This window comes from Bombina bombina, chromosome 5, assembly GCF_027579735.1.
Source record: "Bombina bombina isolate aBomBom1 chromosome 5, aBomBom1.pri, whole genome shotgun sequence".
In the NCBI taxonomy this organism is placed as follows: Eukaryota; Metazoa; Chordata; class Amphibia; order Anura; family Bombinatoridae; genus Bombina; species Bombina bombina.
In genome coordinates this window covers 587,214,459-587,234,758 of record NC_069503.1, presented here as the reverse complement: position 1 = coordinate 587,234,758, position 20,300 = coordinate 587,214,459, and the positions used below count along the sequence as shown (strand labels likewise).

Genomic DNA, 20,300 nt, shown 5'->3' with positions numbered 1-20,300 from the left:
ATTAAGATTTTGTTTCCCTCCCGCCCTCCCTGTTATTATTAGGGCTGCATGAGTTAAACGGCTCCCATAGGGTTGTTCTAAATCACCTGTGGCCGGGGGTTTGGTTGAGCTAGCTCTTGTTAGTAAATCCACAGCTCAACTCTTCCTAGCCAACTTGTGTGGCCTGGTTGGTAAGGGGCCGTTCCTCTACTGGGGATGAGCGAATGCTCTCTAGCAGTGGGAGGTAGCAGCCTTTTAAATGGGCCCGAATATTTGGGAAAGGGCAGAGCGATGTACCATGCTGAGAGGGGAGGAGCAGATGCTTCAGGTTGGAGCCTAGGATGCTTCTCCTCTGACTGTTAGGACAGGAAAGCTCCTGAAAAACAGAGTACCATGCAAATGCAGAACACACTCTGATTTAGATACTGATTGTGCCTCTGACCTCCTGTTGTGTTGAGGAGAATAGGAAATCACTTTTATGTTATTATTATTTAATAAATATGACCAGCAATGGTCTTTACCTCCAATCTGTGTTGTTGTGAGTTATAATAGTTAGAGTTATAGGGTGTATTACCTGGAAACTCCCTTCTAGGAGCAAGAAGTTGCGCGTTATGAGTTTTCCGAGCTTGATATGGTCTTTTCGCAATCAATTTCCATTGCGCAGATATTACAAGTCTCCCAAAATGCAATTAACAATTACAGTTTATCTTCTAGACCCCTATTAAATAACCTCTTCTCACTAGGCCCCAAACTACAATTAATTCTACGTGCAACCTTCTCCCACAGTATTTAATCCTACTCATGACCCTTAAACCCTCTGTAAACCATCCCTACTGCTTTTTCCTTCCTTTTATCTGAATTAACCACTATATGCAATATCTCCACGGCAACCTCCTAAAATAATCCCACACTTTTTCATCAAAATGAGCCCCCAATTATGGGAACGGTGTTACTAGTAATAGTGATGCCAGTATTCCTAGTGTTATTGGTGACGTTAGGTTTAACTGAAGTGGGATTGTAAAGTTTAGGTTTAATTGAGGTGTGTAGAGATCATGGTTAGGGTTAATGAAAGTGGGTGGAAGTAATGGTTAGGGTTCACTGTGGTGTGGAAAGGTCATTCTTAGGGTTAAAAGGACAGTAACACTTATATTAAATAAGTATCAGGTTTTTTTTTGCAGATCCGGCTTATTGGTCTGGTTACACTAATCATCCCTTAAAGGCTACTGTTATTTAACGTCACACAAATACTGACCTGTCAGTAAATAATAGTAAATAATATTAGTTGGAATCATTTTGTTGCAAAAATAAAGGGCTATTGGGAAATAGTTGTGACACATTTATATCTTTTCCTACCAATTTAGGCTTAGATTACAAGTGGAGCACAAATATACTAACCCTACTGTGCACTAACACCGCACACAAAATCAGTAGCACTTTAATTTTTGTGCTTATATTTCAATTAATATATTAGCGCTTGAGCAAAAGCCTAGGGCGTGCTAACATCTGGATGTCAGATAGCTCAGGTGCACTAAATCTCTCACATAATAGACTTCTAAAGGGGCATGCTGAAAAACTTATGTCAGCTATTGCATGAGTGCTAAGCTAAAAGTACGCTAAGCCGAAGATGCAGTAAGGTTTGAGGGCCTTTAAATAACAAAAGTTGGCTTTTAAAATAAAATTTAAAGAATGTTACAGTCTTGTTCTACATACATCTATATATAAACATACAAATCCACACACATATATATAGACCTTTGAGCCATTCCCAGTCCAACACTTTCATATAACATCCCTTTAAAACACTTTTTCCCCTCCCAAAAAAACAGAATTTATGCTTACCTGATAAATTACTTTCTCCAACGGTGTGTCCGGTCCACGGCGTCATCCTTACTTGTGGGATATTCTCTTCCCCAACAGGAAATGGCAAAGAGTCCCAGCAAAGCTGGTCACATGATCCCTCCTAGGCTCCGCCCACCCCAGTCATTCGACCGACGGACAGGAGGAAATATATATAGGAGAAACCATATGATACCGTGGTGACTGTAGTTAGAGAAAATAATTCATCAGACCTGATTAAAAAACCAGGGCGGGCCGTGGACCGGACACACCGTTGGAGAAAGTAATTTATCAGGTAAGCATAAATTCTGTTTTCTCCAACATTGGTGTGTCCGTCCACGGCGTCATCCTTACTTGTGGGAACCAATACCAAAGCTTTAGGACACGGATGAAGGGAGGGAGCAAATCAGGTCACCTAAACGGAAGGAACCACAGCTTGCAAAACCTTTCTCCCAAAAATAGCCTCCGAAGAAGCAAAAGTATCAAATTTGGCAAATTTGGCAAAAGTGTGCAGGGAAGACCAAGTCGCTGCCTTACATATCTGGTCAACAGAAGCCTCGTTCTTGAAGGCCCATGTGGAAGCCACAGCCCTAGTGGAGTGAGCTGTGATTCTTTCAGGAGGCTGCCGTCCGGCAGTCTCATAAGCCAATCGGATGATGCTTTTAAGCCAAAAGGAAAGAGAGGTAGAGGTCGCTTTTTGACCTCTCCTTTTACCAGAATAAACAACAAACAAGGAAGATGTTTGTCTGAAATCTTTAGTAGCCTCTAAATAGAACTTTAGAGCACGGACAACGTCCAAATTGTGTAACAAACGTTCCTTCTTTGAAACTGGATTCGGACACAAAGAAGGTACAACTATCTCCTGGTTAATATTTTTGTTAGAAACAACTTTAGGAAGAAAACCAGGCTTAGTACGCAAAACCACCTTATCTGCATGGAACACCAGATAAGGAGGAGAACACTGCAGAGCAGATAACTCTGAAACTCTTCTAGCAGAAGAAATTGCAACCAAAAACAAAACTTTCCAAGATAGTAACTTAATATCTATGGAATGTAAGGGTTCAAACGGAACCCCTTGAAGAACTGAAAGAACTAGATTTAGACTCCAGGGAGGAGTCAAAGGTCTGTAAACAGGCTTGATCCTAACCAGAGCCTGAACAAATGCTTGAACATCTGGCACAGCTGCCAGTCTTTTGTGTAGTAAGAAAGATAAAGCAGAGATCTGTCCCTTTAGGGAACTTGCAGATAATCCTTTCTCCAAACCTTCTTGAAGAAAGGAGAGAATCTTAGGAATTTTTATCTTATTCCATGGGAATCCTTTGGATTCACACCAACAGATATATTTTTTCCATATTTTATGGTAAATTTTTCTAGTTACAGGTTTTCTGGCCTGAACCAGAGTATCTATCACCGAATCTGAAAACCCACGCTTTGATAGAATCAAGCGTTCAATCTCCAAGCCGTCAGTTGGAGGGAGACCAGATTTGGGTGTTTGAATGGACCTTGAACAAGAAGGTCCTGTCTCAAAGGTAGCTTCCATGGTGGAGCCGATGACATATTCACCAGGTCTGCATACCAAGTCCTGCGTGGCCACGCAGGAGCTATCAAGATCACCGAGGCCCTCTCCTGATTGATCCTGGCTACCAGCCTGGGAATGAGAGGAAACGGTGGGAATACGTAAGCTAGGTTGAAAGTCCAAGGTGCTACTAGTGCATCTACTAGAGTCGCCTTGGGATCCCTGGATCTGGACCCGTAGCAAGGAACCTTGAAGTTCTGACGAGACGCCATCAGATCCATGTCTGGAATGCCCCATAATTGAGTTATTTGGGCAAAGATTTCCGGATGAAGTTCCCACTCCCCCGGATGAAATGTCTGACGACTCAGAAAATCCGCTTCCCAATTTTCCACTCCTGGGATGTGGATCGCAGACAAGTGGCAGGAGTGATCCTCCGCCCATTGAATTATTTTGGTCACTTCTTTCATCGCCAGGGGACTCTTTGTTCCCCCTTGATGATTGATATAAGCAACAGTCGTCATGTTGTCTGATTGGAACCTTATGAATTTGGCCTTTGCTAGTTGAGGCCAAGCTCTGAGAGCATTGAATATCGCTCTCAGTTCCAGAATGTTTATCGGGAGAAGAGACTCTTCCCGAGACCATAGACCCTGAGCTTTCAGGGATTCCCAGACCGCACCCCAGCCCACGTGACAATGACCCACTCTGGCCTGCGGAAGCTCATTCCCTGGGACAGATGGTCCAGGGTCAGCCACCAACGGAGTGAATCTCTGGTCTTTTGATCTACTTGAATCATTGGAGACAAGTCTGTATAATCCCCATTCCACTGTTTGAGCATGCACAGTTGTAATGGTCTTAGATGAATTCGTGCAAAAGGAACTATGTCCATTGTTGCAACCATCAATCCTATTACTTCCATGCACTGCGCTATGGAAGGACGAGGAACAGAATGAAGCACTTGACAAGAGCTTAGAAGTTTTGATTTTCTGACCTCTGTCAGAAAAATCCTCATTTCTAAGGAATCTATTATTGTTCCCAAGAAGGGAACTCTTGTTGACGGGGACAGAGAACTCTTTTCTTTGTTCACCTTCCATCCGTGAGATGTGAGAAAGGCTAGAACGATGTCCGTATGAGCCTTTGCCTTTGACAGGGACGACGCTTGTATTAGAATGTCGTCCAAGTAAGGTACTACTGCAATGCCCCTTGGTCTTAGAACCGCTAGAAGGGACCCTAGCACCTTTGTGAAAATCCTTGGAGCAGTGGCTAATCCGAATGGAAGAGCCACAAACTGGTAATGTTTGTCCATAAAAGCGAACCTTAGGAACTGATGATGTTCCTTGTGGATAGGGATATGTAGGTACGCATCCTTTAGATCCACGGTAGTCATAAATTGACTTTCCTGGATGGTGGGTAGAATCGTTCGAATAGATTCCATTTTGAACGATGGTACCCTGAGAAATTTGTTTAGGATCTTCAAATCCAAAATTGGTCTGAACGTTCCCTCTTTTTTGGGAACTACGAACAGATTGGAATAAAATCCCATTCCTTGTTCCTTTATTGGAACTGGGTGTATCACTCCCATCTTTAACAGGTCTTCTACACAATGTAAGAATGCCTGTCTCTTTATTTGGTTTGAGGATAAGTGAGACTTGTGGAACCTTCCCCTTGGGGGTAGTTCCTTGAATTCCAGGAGATAACCTTGAGAAACTATTTCTAGCGCCCAAGGATCCTGAACATCTCTTGCCCAAGCCTGAGCAAAGAGAGAGAGTCTGCCCCCCACCAGATCCGGTCCCGGATCGGGGGCTACTCCTTCATGCTGTCTTGTTAGCAGTGGCAGGCTTCTTGGCCTGCTTACCTTTGTTCCAGCCTTGCATTGGTTTCCAGGCTGGTTTGGGTTGTGAGGCATTACCCTCTTGCTTAGAGGATGCAGAATTAGAGGCTGGTCCATTTCTGCGAAAGGGACGAAAATTAGGCTTATTTTTAGCCTTAAAAGACCTATCCTGTGGAAGGGCGTGGCCCTTTCCCCCAGTGATGTCTGAAATAATCTCTTTCAAATCAGGTCCAAATAAAGTTTTACCTTTGAAAGGAATGTTAAGTAATTTTGTCTTGGATGACACATCCGCTGACCAAGACTTTAGCCAAAGCGCTCTGCGCGCCACAATAGCAAACCCTGAATTTTTCGCCGCTAATTTTGCTAATTGCAAAGCGGCATCTAAAATAAAAGAGTTAGCCAATTTAAGTGCGTGAACTCTGTCCATAACCTCCTCATATGGAGTTTCTCTACTGAGCGACTTTTCTAGTTCCTCGAACCAGAACCACGCTGCCGTAGTGACAGGAACAATGCATGAAATTGGTTGTAGAAGGTAGCCTTGCTGTACAAAAATCTTTTTAAGCAAACCTTCCAATTTTTTATCCATAGGATCTTTGAAAGCACAACTATCTTCGATAGGAATAGTAGTGCGTTTGTTTAGAGTAGAAACTGCCCCCTCGACCTTGGGGACTGTCTGCCATAAGTCCTTTCTGGGGTCGACCATAGGAAATAATTTCTTAAATATAGGGGGAGGAACAAAAGGTATGCCGGGCTTTTCCCACTCTTTATTTACTATGTCCGCCACCCGCTTGGGTATAGGAACCTCTAGGAACCTGTCCATCTTGCATAATTTCTCTGGAATGACCAAATTGTCACAATCATCCAGAGTAGATAACACCTCCTTAAGCAGTGCGCAGAGATGTTCTAATTTAAATTTAAATGTCACAACATCAGGTTCAGCTTGATGAGAAATTTTTCCTGAATCTGAAATTTCTCCCTCAGACAAAACCTCCCTCATGGCCCCTTCAGATTGGTGTGAGGGTATGACAGAACAATTATCATCAGCGTCCTCTTGCTCTTCAGTGTTTAAAACAGAGCAATCGCGCTTTCTCTGATAAGTAGGCATTTTGGATAAAAGATTTGCTATGGAGTTATCCATTACAGCCGTTAATTGTTGCATGGTAATAAGTATTGGCGCACTAGATGTACTAGGGGCCTCCTGCATGGGCAAAACTGGTGTAGACACAGTAGGAGATGATGTAGTATCATGTTTACTCCCCTCATTTGAGGAATCATCTTGGGCAATATCATTATTTGTGGCAGTACTGTCCTTACTTTGTTTGGACGCTATGGCACAATTATCACATAAATTTAAATGGGGAGACACATTGGCTTTCATACATATAGAACATAGCTTATCTGAAGGTATAGACATGTTAAACAGGCTTAAACTTGTCAACAATGCACAAAAAACTTTTAAAATAAAACCGTTACTGTCACTTTAAATTTCAAACAGAAAACACTTTATTACTGAATATGTGAAAAAGTATGAAGGAATTGTTCAAAAATTACCAAATTTTCACCACAGTGTCTTAAAGCCTTAAAAGTATTGCACACCAAATTTCAGAGCTTTAACCCTTAAAATAACGGAACCGGAGCCGTTTTTCAATTTAACCCCTATACAGTCCCAGATACAGTCTTTGCTAAGACCCAACCAAGCCCTGAGGGGAATACGATACCAAATGACGCCTTCTAAAAGCTTTTTCAGAGATTCTTAGATCCACACACATGCATCTGCATGCCCTGTTCTCAAAAAACAACTGCGCATTAATGTCGCGAAAATGAGGCTCAGTCTATGACTAGAAAGGCCCCCTGACTGAAAAAGGTGTCCAATACAGTGCCTGCCGTTTTATAAACGTTCCCCAAGATTATAAATGTCAATTGTTAGCCTAAATTTGAATAATATGCACAAATAAAGCAATCGATTTAGCCCATAAAAATGTCTACCAGTTTTTAAGCCCATAATAAGCCCTTTATTCTGTTTGTTTTTGACTAAGAAAATGCCTTACCGTTCCCCATGAGGGGAAATGACAGCCTTCCAGCATTACACAGTCTTGTTAGAAATATGGCTAGTCATACCTTAAGCAGAAAAGTCTGCTAACTGTTTCCCCCAACTGAAGTTACTTCATCTCAACAGTCCTATGTGGAAACAGCAACCGATTTTTGTTACTGTCTGCTAAAATCATCTTCCTCTTACAAACAGAAATCTTCATCCTTTTCTGTTTCAGAGTAAATAGTACATACCAGCACTATTTTAAAATAACAAACACTTGATAGAAGAATAAAAACTACATTTAAACACCAAAAAACTCTTAACCATCTCCGTGGAGATGTTGCCTGTGCAACGGCAAAGAGAATGACTGGGGTGGGCGGAGCCTAGGAGGGATCATGTGACCAGCTTTGCTGGGACTCTTTGCCATTTCCTGTTGGGGAAGAGAATATCCCACAAGTAAGGATGACGCCGTGGACCGGACACACCAATGTTGGAGAAAATACTATAAGATATATGACATATGTTTTGTTATGCATATATTCAAGCCTTTACACTTTGCTTCAGTACTCCAAGAGGTCCATTTATCAAGCTCCGAATGAAGCACTTATGAAGCAGCGGTCTAAATACTGCTGTTCCATAACCCTGTCCACCTGCTCTGATGAGGCGGACAGGAATCGCCACAATTCAACCCGATCGAGTATGATCAGTTGAATGACACCCCCTCACAAGAGCTGCTGGTGCAATGCTGAATACGGAGAGCGTATTGCTCTCTGCATTCAGCTATGTCTGTCGGACCTGATCCGTACTGTCGGATCAGGTCCGACAGACATTTCATAAATAGGCCTCCAAGAGTACTACATTTTCCAACAGTATTATTTGTTGCACTCGAGCGCAACACATTACTCACCACTTGTCATATGAAGGATAACTGTGCACCCTGCGCTTTCCAATTAAAGTATACGGTGTGCTAAACAAATGTCATCCGCGTTAAGATTCTCTGGTAAATCTTTTTTTTACCATTTACTTGTAATACCAAATTCTAAACGCAGGGTCGTTAAATGGACGCGCCATGAGCTTTTGTTTTTTGCTCCACTTGTAATCTAGACCTAAATACATTTCATGCACCACCCTCTGATTATGGGTGCTACCATTTTGGAATCTAGATTTCACAAAAGGTATCTGAAGGAGAGTTACAGAACCCTGGATCAGCCACTTCCAACTTGTATATAGTAAAAATAGAATTGAGTTCCAGCCACCAAATATCTTTTAAAAATGGACCTTTATTAAAACATGGCAGGGTCCAAAGTATGTCAAGTAAAAAACGTTTCGGGCCTACAATCAGCTATTAGACATGACTAAGGGCTGATTGTAGGCCCAAAACGTTGTCTACTTGACATACTTTGGACCCTGCCATGACTTAATAAAGGTCAATTTTTAAAAGATATTTGGTGACTGGAACTCAGTTCTATTTTTCCTATATACAAACATATGACAGTAAAAGGTAGATTTCAACACGGCAGCATCCATGACTAGAAGGGAGATGGGGAATAAGCTCTATAAAATGCTTATAAAATGTATTTTGTGTTTACTGTCCCTTTAAACATCATAAATATCAACAAAGATAAATATAAACACTCTATGGTGAAGATTAGAATACAAAATGTTCACTTAAAGGGACACAAGAGTGCGAAAAGAATATGCCCTTATGTGTTAGAGCATTTTATTAGTGTGCTATAACTTAAATTATGTATTTATCCTCTGCAAAAGGTTAAACTCATAGGGCGCGATCACATATATGGCGCAGGTTTCAGCGCAATCGTGGGAACCCGATTTGCCCGTAATTTCACGTCGCACATCGGGGTATTACATAAACCCTGCCGGCAGTTCATAGAGTGCCGTAAGTCGGATAAACTAGCGATGTCCAGAAATGAGAGTAACTACAAATTTCTGGAGTCGCCAGTGACTTACGGCACTTTAGAAACTGCCGGCGCCTAAGAAAAGTAAAGAAAATAACAAATCTCCCGTAAAAGTCTAACACACCTCATAAAAAATAAGCCCAACACGTAAAACCCCTATATCCGCAGTCCCCCTCTCTCATTACTAATATTAAATGTATTAACCCCTAGACCGACAACCCCCCACAACGCAATATGCCTATTCAAGTATTAACCCCTAAACCGCCATAGCCCACATAGCCTATTAAATGTATTTAATGCAATCAGCCAATAGGACTGAACAGCCAATAGAATCTGAGGTCAATCCTATTGCCTGATTGGATCAGCCAATCGGATTGAACTTCAATCCGATTGGCTGATTGCATCAGCCAATAGGATTTTTCCTACCTTAATTCTGATTGGCTGATAGAATTCTATTAGCCAATCGGAATTGAAGGGACGCCATCTTGGATGACGTCATTTAAAAGAACCTTCATTCTTCAGTCGCCGTCAGATGTAAGAGGATGCTCCACGTTGGATGTCTTCAAGATGGACCCGCTCCGCTCCGGATGGAAGAAGATAGAAGATGCCGTCTGGATGAAGACATCTGCCGGTCTGGATGTCCTCTTCTGGCTGGATCGGATGAAGAATTCTGCCCCTCTGGAGGTCCACTTGTGCCTGGCTGGGTGAAGACAGCTCAAGGTAGGGAGATCTTCAAGGGGGTAGTGTTAGGTTTTTTTAAGGGGGAATTGGGTGGGTTTTAGAGTAGGGTTGGGTGTGTGGGTGGTGGGTTTTAATGTTGGGGGGGTTGTATTTCTTTTTTTACAGGTAAAAGAGCTGATTACTTTGGGGCAATGCCCCGAAAAAAAGCCCTTTTAAGGGCTATTTGTAATTTAGTATAGGGTAGGGAATTTTATTATTTTGGGGGGCTTTTTTATTTTATTAGGGGGCTTAGATTAGGTGTAATTAGTTTAAACTTCTTGTAATTATTTTTTTATTTTCTGTAATTTAGTGGGGTTTTTTTGTACTTTAGTTTATTTTATTTTATTGTATTTAATTTTAGGTAATTGTAGTTAATTAATTTAATTTATTTAATGATAGTGTAGTGGTGCAATTGTAATTTAGGGTAGGATTTATTTTACAGGTAAATTTGTATTTATTTTAACTAGGTAGCTATTAAATAGTTAATAACTATTTAATAACTATTGCACCTAGTTAAAATAAATACAAAGTTGCCTGTAAAATAAAAATAAATCCTAAAATAGCTACAATGTAATTATTAATTATATTGTAGCTATCTTAGAGTTTATTTTACAGGTAAGTATTTAGTTTTAAATAGGAATACTTGAGTTAATAATAGTACATTTATTTAGATTTATTTAAATAATATTTAGGTTAGGGTTAGACTTAGGTTTAGGGGTTAATAACTTTATTATAGTGGCGGCGACGTTGGCGGCGGCAGATTAGGGGTTAATACATTTAATAATCTATGTGGGCTATGGCGGTTTAGGGGTTAATACTTGAATAGGTTTATTGCGGTGTGGGTTTGATGGCGGTTTAGGGGTTAATAGACTTTATTAGTTATTGCGGTGGGGGATTGCGGTTGACAGGTAGATAGATATTGCACATGCGTTAGGTGTTAGTTTATTTTTGCAGGCATTTTCGGGAGTCACGGTGCTCCCATACTCAGTGCAAGGCCTGCTACGGCTGCCTTTTATGGCGAGGTAAAAATGGAGTAAGATTTCTCCATTTTCGCCACGTAAGGCCTTGCGCTGGATATTGGATACCGATTTACGACGCGGTCCCATGTAAGCCTATGGGAGTAAAAATTGCGAGCGACGGGTGAAATATACGCGTGTAACTTGTATGCTACGCCGTAAATGTAATACCAAAATTGCGTAAAAACTGGCATATGTAATGGGGCCCATAGTTCAAATCAATTTCAGAGCAGCAATGCACTTCTGGAAGCAAGTTTAACACATCTGGTAACCTAAGGACAAGAAGCATATATATCTGGCCACCATTTACTGCCATTTTGCCAGGAAGCTCCCAGTAGTGTATCCCGGTTCCTGAACAAATCTAGAAATGTTTTTCAACAAAGGAGTAAAATAACAAGCTCTATTTGAATCATAAAAATGTATATTTGACAGTCATGTCCCTTTAAGCAAATCATTTATAGCGCTGCAATACTTTATCTCACTTTGTGAAAATGTTTTCTTACACCAGCAAACATCTACATTTTTACAGAGAGCACTGAGATTTTGCCCAAACTACGCACGTGGTTTATGTACAATTAGGAAAATAAGCCAGAAAGCCAAACCAAAGACACAAAAAGAGGCAAGAACATAACATTGAACACCAGGTACAATCACACATTCTCTCACAATACAATAAATAAAATGTATTACAGAGACTATCATAGTGTAGTTTAATTACCAGCCACAACCATAGTCAGTTTATTTATTATCTAAACCTGATTTGAATGGCCTGACACATTTAGATATCACAAATTAGGGACAAGCCTAGAAGGCAGCATTTAAAAGTGAGTACTGAGGATACATGACAAGCACAGAGATGTAAAGCAAGGTCATGCAGCATACTGATCTACTGGCTGCACAAGCTATTTTTGTCTTTTCATAGCTATTGGCTGAAGTAGCACTAAAAACATTCTTTGCTGCAGCTGTGAGTGCTTTCTGGGAACAAATGTGTGTGTGTGTTTTGGTCCATTATATTCTTCAACATAATGGCTGTCAGAGAGAAGACAAAGAAATTACATTATTCCAACATTAAAATAGATACCCAAAACATACTACAATACATACACAAACATATTACATTACACACACAACCATATTACATTACACACACAACCATACTACATTACAGACACAAACATTATATTACATTACACACACAACCATATTACATTACACACACAACCATACTACATTACACACACAACCATACTACATTACACACACAACCATACTACATTACACACACAACCATATTACATTACAGACACAAACATTATATTACATTACACACACAACCATACTACATTACACACACAACCATACTACATTACAGACACAACCATACTACATTACACACACAACCATACTACATTACACACACAACCATATTACATTACACACACAACCATACTACATTACACACACAACCATACTACATTACACACACAACCATACTACATTACACACACAACCATACTACATTACACACACAACCATATTACATTACACACACAACCATACTACATTACACACACAACCATTATATTACATTACACACACAACCATACTACATTACACACACAAACATATTACATTACACACACAAACATATTACATTACACACACAAACATATTACATTACACACACAACCATACTACATTACACACACAACCATTATATTACATTACACACGCAACCATACTACATTACACACACAAACATATTACATTACACACACAACCATACTACATTACACACACAACCATTATATTACATTACACACACAACCATACTACATTACACACACAAACATATTACATTACACACACAACCATACTACATTACACACACAACCATATTACATTACACACACAAACATATTACATTACACACACAAACATATTACATTACACACACAACCATACTACATTACACACACAACCATACTACATTACACACACAAACATATTACATTACACACACAAACATATTACATTACACACACAAACATATTACATTACACACACAAACATTATATTACATTACACACACAACCATACTACATTACACACACAAACATATTACATTACACACACAACCATACTACATTACACACACAACCATACTACATTACACACACAAACATATTACATTACACACACAAACATATTACATTACACACACAACCATACTACATTACACACACAACCATTATATTACATTACACACACAACCATACTACATTACACACACAAACATATTACATTACACACACAACCATACTACTTACACACACAACCATATTACATTACACACACAACCATACTACATTACACACACAAACATATTACATTACACACACAACCATACTACATTACACACACAAACATATTACATTACACACACAACCATACTACATTACACACACAACCATACTACATTACACACACAAACATATTACATTACACACACAACCATACTACATTACACACACAACCATACTACATTACACACACAAACATATTACATTACACACACAACCATACTACATTACACACACAAACATATTACATTACACACACAACCATACTACATTACACACACAAACATATTACATTACACACACAACCATACTACATTACACACACAACCATACTACATTACACACACAAACATATTACATTACACACACAACCATACTACATTACACACACAACCATACTACATTACACACACAAACATATTACATTACACACACAACCATACTACATTACACACACAAACATATTACATTACACACACAACCATACTACATTACACACACAACCATACTACATTACACACACAACCATATTACATTACACACACAACCATACTACATTACACACACAACCATATTACATTACACACACAACCATACTACATTACACACACAAACATATTACACTACACACACAAACATATTACATTACACACACAACCATACTACATTACACACACAAACATATTACATTACACACACAACCATACTACATTACACACACAACCATACTACATTACCCACACAACCATATTACATTACACACACAACCATACTACATTACACACACAACCATATTACATTACACACACAACCATATTACATTACACACACAACCATACTACATTACACACACAACCATATTACATTAAACACACCACCATACTACATTACACACACAACCATACTACATGATGCACACCACCATACTACATTACACACACAGCCATATTACATTACACACACAACCATACTACATTACACACACAACCATATTACATTACACACACAACCATACTACATTACACACACAACCATACTACATTACACACGCAAACATATTACATTACACACACAACCATACTACATTACACACACAACCATATTACATTACACACACAACCATACTACATTACACACACAAACATATTACATTACACACACAACCATACTACATTACACACACAACCATATTACATTACACACACAACCATACTACATTACACACACAACCATATTACATTACACACACAACCATACTAAATTACACACACAACCATACTACATTACACACACAACAATATTACATTACACACACATCCATATTACACTACACACACAACCATACTACATTACACGCACAACCATATTACATTACAAACACAACCATATTACACTATACACACAACCATACTACATTACACACACAACCCTATTACATTATACACACAAACATTTTACACTACACACACAGCCATATAACATTACACACACAACCATATAACATTACACACACAATCATATTACATTACACACACAACCATACTACATTACACACACAACCATATTACATTAAACACACCACCATACTACATTACACACACAACCATACTACATGATGCACACCACCATACTACATTACACACACAGCCATATTACATTACACACACAACCATACTATATTACACACACAACCATATTACATTACACACACACAGCCATATTACATTACACATACAACCATATTACATTACGCACACAACCATACTACATTACACAACCATATTACACTACACACACAACCATATTACATTACACACACAACCATACTACATTACACACACAACCAAATTACATTACACACACAACCATATTACATTACGCACACAACCATATTACATTACACACAACCATATTACATTACACACACAACTATATTACATTACACACACAACCATACTACATTACGCACACAACCATATTACATTACACACGCAACTATATTACATTACACACACAACCATACTACATTACACACAACCATATTACATTACACACACAACCATACTACATTACACACACAACCATACTACATTACACACACAACCATATTGCATTACACACACAACCATATTACATTACACACACAAACATATTACATTACACACACAACCATATTACATTACACACAACCATATTACATTACACACACAACCATATTACATTACACACAACCATATTACATTACACACACAAACATATTACATTACACACAACCATATTACATTACACACACAACCATATTACATTACACACACAACCATATTACATTACACACACAACCATAGTATTTCTAATGCTTTCTTTAAATGTAATATTTGATTCAAATATTTCTAATAATTCCATTTGAATTATGCAATATTAGAATTTGAAAAATTTGAATCAATATATTTGTAATAGTATTTGTAATGCTCTCTTTAAATGTTATATTCAAATTATGCAATATTTGAAACAGAAACATTCAAATTTATATATTTGCATTTATTATGTATCAATTTGCTAAATTCCCTACCACATGAACTACTGAACTTCTGAAAAGTATGTTTGAAATTGAATATTATATTTTAAATTCAATCTAATTTTGAACATTAAAAAGTAACATTTAAAAACCGGAAATAACATTAGATTACCGAATTGTAATGGATTTTCATTCTTATCAACATTCGATTGTCCGAAATGAATATACACAGCACTATTCTTTCAGCACAAGAGCCCATCCCTAAAAATCAATAATCTGTTTTATGAAAATTTTAGCAAATTTAACAGAAAAAGTGAAATTATTATTTTTTAATAATAAATAAATTATTTTTTTTAATAATAATTCTTCTCAAAGACATTAATAAAAATATTCTAAATGATGTGTTAATAATTAAATGTATATTATTTAAGAAATATATACCATTATATATTTAATCAAAAATAAATATTTCCAGTTAAATAGTAAAGGAATACAAAAACACAGATAAAAGACAAAATGTAAAAATATTAAGAGAAGAATTTCATAAATTTTAAGTAGATTTAATAGGAGAAAAAAACATCATAGTTTGGGCAAAATTATCAGAGGAAGTAAAAATGATAAAAAAAAATATCATACAGATTATTTATGTTAAAGATTTGGTTTTATTTGTTATGAAGCCCACTGATGCTAACATATGAATTCTGACACTCAGGGCCCGATTATCTAAAGGTCTCTGGGATGGTGAGATTAATAACGACTGCTCGCCAGTACTTCTATTTCCCTGGTAAATTGATCTAAAGACACTTTTTATCCTGAAAACAGGATGTCTCGATAAGGGGCGTATACTGCATTTTTATATGGGATGAGATGCAAATATCACAGTGCACAATGAAAATCTTAATTTAAACTATCATAAAAAATGAATACACCATTCACACAAAAATATGCAGGACAAAATTGTATTGTTACGGTGCATCAAAAATTGTAATAACATTGCTCACCAAATTTTTTTATCAAAAATGTAAAATCTGTAAGTAAATTACACAGAAATAAATCATATTAAATATGCACAGTGTAAATCGCAAGTCAAGTGCACTGGATGTGCAAAAAAACACAAAGAAATTCATACTATTCTTACAATAAATAGCATTTTGACCCAATGTCAATGTGCATGTAGCATTACCAGTTCTCCTCCAGAAAAGTACTGTACAACCTGTAGGTGACTGGGCGTGGGTATTAGGTGGTGATGCACAATGATCTGTCCCCAAAGCTTCTTCTTACGCCCATTTGATCAAACCAGATATATGAAAACTGAGCAGTTACTTTATCTCTTTGCATGCCAGTAAGTAACAAACAGATCATTTTACCTATATTTTGCTGTCAGTAACACAAGCACTGCAGTGATTTGACCACTCTTGACTACCAGCAGCAATGTTTTTATACCCCTATTGTTTAACATATATTTTGCTGAAGTAAAATAGAGAGCAGAGTTTTCCCCCCCCAGTGGCCAAATCTAATACACACAGAACGGACTTCTTTAGCTGCCAGCAACACACAGTTAGTAATGCACTTTTTTCTGGGCCTATTTGTAATGTATAGCAGCACATGAGACCTTCAGTTGCCTGTAGGGGACTAAGGTTACAGTTATTATTATTATTATTATTATTATTTTTATCATCAGGTATTTGTAGAGCGCCAACAGATTCTGCAGCGCTATAAACTTAGGGTATACAGGACAACATTTACAGGGATCAAATGGGTAGAGGGCCCTGCCGAGAGTTGCGCTGTTGTAGTCGGCTCTTATGAAGGTGAACTACAAACAACTGGGCTCATAGGCTTACATGCTAAGGGGTTAAAGGGGATAGCAGTGGAGTTAGGAAAGGCTAGTGTAGGTTGTATGCATTCCTGAATAGTAGAGTCTTTAGGGAACGCTTGAAGCTTTGAATTCTGGGGGAGAGTCTTGTAGGGCGAGGCAGAGAGTTCCATAACATGAGAGCCAGTCTGGAGAAGTCTTGTGAACGGGAATGTAAGGAGATAACAAGAGTGGAGGAGAGTAGGAGATCATGTTCAGTTAAACTCCCCAACGACACTATCACCACAATGTTCAACAGTTTGTTTTTACACCACTTCACAATAATATTTATAACAGCACTAAAATCACTGGGACTTAAGAAAATGGCATTGCAAGTAGTTCTTAATTGCTCTTTATGTGAACTCCCTTTGAAAAGATAAATTGTTAGCAATACATAATTATCTGAAACTGTCTGATTATTAAAATATTTTTTTACACAATATTTGAAGAGACTTTGCTCTTAAACTTACAGCATTTTGGCTTTCAATGTTTTGGGAGATGTAACTTATTTTTTTTATATTTTAAATTTATGTATATAGCTAATAATCTTAGATTTTACCACAGACATTAATAATAATAATAATAATAATAATACATGATTTATGATTTATATTACAAAACATACAGAAAGAGAAGCGCTCTACCAGGAAAGAATAACAGTTCAGTAGCTTGTTCTATGGGGAGTTACCACCCAGGAGCAGCCTCTTTTAGCCCAGTTGTGCTTTTCACAGAGGTGTCGATCCCCAGATGATCGTTTCAGCCTTCATTGTGCCTCATCAGTGAGGTGCCTCCATATTCCTCTAAGCACATTGGGCAAGGAGTCCACGTCTGGTTTCCCCCAACAATCGTCAGGGGTTGTCATGTTCCTTGTTCAGAGGAGGATTGCCTGGTATTTCGGGGCTGGACTGACCTTATTAAGTGAAATCAAACTGATATACTTCAGGAACGTTTTCCTCTGAGAAAAGCACAATTGGGCTAAAATAAGATGCTCCTGGGTGGTAACTTGCTATAGAACAAGCTACTGAGCTGTTGCCAGTTCCTGGTAGAGAGCTTCTCTGTCTGTATGGACATGATTTATATTCATTTAATGAGAGCCCTGGAGCATAATTCATTATACTCTATAAGTAAGTTCATTTTACACAGAATCTTTTGCATCAAAATCCTTCAGGAACAGAACCCCTGTGTAAACTGAAGACATCTTGTATTTTGTTTTACATTTCACAACATATGCTGCTATTTTATGTTTATTAAATATGAACATTTTAGTTACATTCTAATTTATGAATTTAAATGAATATATTTTGCTGAAGTAACTATAATTGATCTATAAGCTATAAAGATAATAATGTACTAAGATATATACATTTAAAAACATTGTGCTGTTTTTCTTGATATCATGCCTTGGTTTCTTTGACATGTGAGCTTTTAAAAAAATCTATTATGAGATTCAAGCAAAAGTAATGCCCTTAGGTCCTACAATGTCTTTGTGAACATTGCAAGTAGTTCTTAATATGTATTCTACACGTGCACTCTGACATAGCAAGATTAAGAAGCTCTGAGCATAATCTTCAATTTTCCAAAAGAACATAATGAAATAAAAGAGCTTGTGTACATAGAATTATAATCTTATAAATGTGCTACAGCATTGCTCTAGTGCACTGGTTTTCAAACTGTCCTCAGGCCTCCCCAACAGGCCAGGTTTTCTGGATAACCTTGGAAGAGAGCAGGTAAAATATAAAAATATAGAAAAAAGGTGGCGCAATAAAAAATGCTGGTTAGGGTTTATAGAACACAATTCACTCAAAATAAATTATAAGTCTACTTTAAATGGTCAAATATGAACAGTGTAGAATTTAGAAACTTAGAGCCAGTGCATAATTTGTGAAAAATAGTACATTTAATATTATCAATCAGAAAAACATTTTTTATCACATAAAACAGATATACTCCAAAGGGATAATAATATTCCAAAAAACAGCAATAGTATCCTCAAAAACAATAATTAATAAAAGACATTAATTAATAAAATATTACACCGGTGTATCATCCACACTCACATTCTCACGTACACATAAAAAGAATATATACTGTATATACAGAGCTCTGTAAGGCTCTAAAAATGATTCCTAAAAAACCTATAATGGTCTATTGATATGGTTTATGCGGCTTATGAATCCCAAGTGAAACTGGATAGCGTTCCGGTTATTCAGTGAGAATTATATCTGTATATACCGCTAGAAAATATATTCTCATTGCGGTTTACGTCTTAGATACAGGACACAAAAGTACAGTGGTTAGAGCTGCAAAAATTCACACTCTACAGTGCTTAGTCTGTTGTGTAAGGATCACTTTGTTTGCAGTATTATTAATTTGGTTCGAACCTCCACATTAAGTGGTCTATAAGCACAATACCTTGTCACTCGGTTACTTCTCAAGCACCGTCTATCACCGTCTGTGATCCTCACTTGATTTTGTGACCTTACCACTCGGCCGTCTGTTTCCTCAGGTGCTCCTCACTGAATCACATGACCGTGGGCTGGCCAATCCTCTGGTAGCCGGCCCAAAATCACTTCTCAATTCGCAAGTTTGGTTCACAGATTATGTCCAATAGGTGGTATTCAGGAAATATACAATAGTTTGGTGAGCGCTCACACAATGTAGTCCTTTATAGCAGATGTTTATCCAGTATATAGATTTCTTTTCTGGCGACTTTTCACAGTCAGAAAG

General features: G+C 37.8%; 1 protein-coding gene across 1 annotated transcript in view; it reads right to left on the bottom strand.

Moving 5' to 3' along the window:
* HECW1 (HECT, C2 and WW domain containing E3 ubiquitin protein ligase 1) overlaps positions 1-20,300 on the bottom strand; it is a 416,305-nt gene that overhangs the window by 194,378 nt on the left and 201,627 nt on the right. The window lies entirely within an intron of this gene.